We start from the raw sequence: 3,011 nt of genomic DNA, 5'->3' as shown, positions 1-3,011 counted from the left end.
GTCACAAGAACTTATTTACCAGACTCAGACTTAGAGAATGAATTTATGTCTAGTAGGGGATAACAGCTGGAGGAGGGTTAGCCTGGGAGACTGACATGTATACATTGCTACATTTAAAATAGATAACCAACAAAGATCTACTCTGTAGGATCTCTGCTTGATACTCTGTAATAACCTAAATGGGAAAATAATTTGAACAAGAATAAATACATGTGTAAGTATAACTGAATTATTTTGCTGTACACCTGAAACTAACACGACATTTTTAATCAACTATGTATATGTCTACATGTGCATGTGTGTGCTCAGTCACGTCCTACTCTTTTCGACCCATTCTCTGTAGCCTGCCAGGCTTCTCTCTCCATGGAATTTTCCAGGCAACAATACTGAGGTGGGTTGTCATTTCCTTCTCCAAGGGATCTTCCCAACTTACATCTCTTTCGTCTCCTGTATTAACAGGCAGATTCTTTAGTGCTGCGCCAGCTGGGATTCAACTATACTCCAATATAAAATTTTAAAAATAAAATTTTAAAGGCAATGACTTTCAGCAATAGTAACTTCTTCCCAGATGTTGTGGTATTTCAGAATCCACTAGGGGTTATTGAGTGGTCCAGAAATCCCAAGGATCATTATAATCATTACAATTAAAAGTGAGAGCTAATTCTCAGAACGTGTTTCACCCCTCCTCTCCGATGACTCCAGAGGGTGCTCCAGGCACAGGGCAGTGGGCATCATTGCTGGGCAATTCTGGCATTCACAGGTTCATTGCTCCTCCGAGGACCTGAATCCAATTCAAAACCCTCCTGATTCCCTGAAAAAGTGATTAAATCTCTTGGCAAAGATCCAAGAAACCATCAGCAGCTTGGCCTACACAGAGGTGCCCCTGCTATCCTTGGCATGCATCCTCTATGAATTTAAGGTAGAAAGCAGATTCATTTTTCACTGATGTATTCATTAATTCACCTAGGAATAATGGGGAAGGAAGATGCTCTTGTCCCTACAGTAGACCTTTTAATCATTATCAGTAGTGGTTAGAATATTTTTCCAGTAGTCATGTATGGATGTGACAGTTGGACTATAAAGCTGAGCGCCGAAGAATAAATATTTTTGAACTGTGGTGTTGGAGAAGACTCTTGAGACTCCCTTGGACTGCAAGGAGACCCAACCAGTCCAACCTAAAGGAGATCAGTCTTGGGTGTTCATTGGTAGGACTGATGCTGATGCTGAAACTCCAATACTTTGGCCACCTGATGTGAAGAACTGACTCATTTGGAAAGACTCTGATGCTGGGAAAAATTGAAGGCAGGAGGAGAAGGGGATGACAGAGGATGAGATGGTTGGATGGCATCACCGACTCAATGGACAGGAGTTTGAGTAAACTCTGGGAGCTGGTGATGGCCAGGAAGGCCTGGCATGCTGCAGTCCATGGGGTCGCAAAGAGACATGACTGGGCAACTGAACTGAACTGAACTGAACTGAGTGGTTAGAAAGTCATTGGATTTTCCCTTCTTTTCTTTTTCTTTTTTTCTGCCAGAGTTAATAATTTGAGGAAAGAAAGAGGAGGGACAAATAAAGTTGCAGTCACAATGCTGCTCACATACTAACATCAGTTGGCACCCTTCCTCCCAAAAAACAGTCTTCTTTTTCTCCTACAAGGAATTTCTGAGAATGATAGTATGGTAGGACCAAGGGTGGTGAGTGGTTGTTTTAAGAGAAATAAAGATAAATATGGGTATTCATGGGCTTCCCTGGTGGTTCAGCTGGTAAAGAATCCACCTGCAATGTGGGAGACCTGGGTTCAATCCCTGGGCTGGGAAGGTCCCCTGGAGAAACGGAAGGCTACCCATTCCAGTATTCTGGCCTGGAGAATTCCATGGAAGAAGTCCATGGGGTCGCAAAGAGTCGGACACAACTGAGCAACTTTCACGTCACTTCACTCATGGGTATTTATCATGTAAGTATCATTTTAGCTGAAGGAAGAAGTGAAGTGTGGGTACATTATTTTTTTAATCTTATGGGGGAGGAAATGAGTTAACGCTTTCAACCTGGCCGTCAGAAAGCAAAGCAAAGGAAGTTCCAGTCATCTGGGATTGAGGCACAGATTGCGGGCGCGGATGAAACGCGCGCTGGAGAAAGGGGGGAGCGCGCGGCTCGCACACAAAGGCGAGGAGTTCCCAGGCCTCCCGCGGCCCTGCCCGGGGACACCGCAGCGGCGCGCCAGCTGCCCGGCCCCTCTGCTGGAGGCTGGGAGAAGTTAGTCACCCGAAACCCTAGCCTAGCGGGCATCCGAAAGCGACAGCGAAGAGTCTGGGGAATGTGGAGGGAGGAGATTGGTACCGGGAGCGCAGGGCGAGGGGGTGGCACGGGAAGCCGAAAGCCCTTGGCTGGTGGATGCTGCTGCAAGGTCTGCGAGGCCGGCGCGCACCGGCCTGCAACGAGAGGGGGGAAAAAAACTTGCGGCAGGAACTTCCTACCGAGGGAAAGAAAAGCAGGCGAGAAGGAGGCAGGGAGATACTTGAAACGTCTCAGTAACTTGAAAAGCACACCAAAAACACCCTTTCTGGAGATGAGGTAAGCCGAGGTTAGCCAACCCCATTGGTTGTGAAATATCAGACAAACCCCGAGCCGCTGTGGCTTTAAATGAAGCCAAAGAAATCTTCTGTTTTGCTTCCTCAAATACTTTTTTCTCCCCCTTCGCCCTTGCTCTCTCCCTCCTCCCTCCTTCCACCTCGCCGGGTGCCTTCCTCCTCCGCGGTCGCCCTTTCCTCGATCAACCCCCCCACCCCACCCCAGGCCCGCCCTCCCCCATCTGATTAGGCGCGGACCAGGAAGGGTGGGAGTGGTGGGGGAAGCTCTCCCTTTAAGAGGCAGCTTGCAGTGACGAATTGTTGAAATTGCCATTGCAGGATGGCATGCCGCTATAAATTCATTGTTCACCTCCTCGCATCTTCACAGCGCTCGCGCTGCTCTCGGCGCTCGCAGCGGCGGACTGGGGATGACGGCGGGCAGGA

This window comes from Oryx dammah, unplaced genomic scaffold (assembly GCF_014754425.2).
Source record: "Oryx dammah isolate SB20612 unplaced genomic scaffold, SCBI_Odam_1.1 HiC_scaffold_2, whole genome shotgun sequence".
NCBI classification, from domain to species: Eukaryota; Metazoa; Chordata; class Mammalia; order Artiodactyla; family Bovidae; genus Oryx; species Oryx dammah.
Note: the sequence above shows the minus strand (reverse complement) of the source record.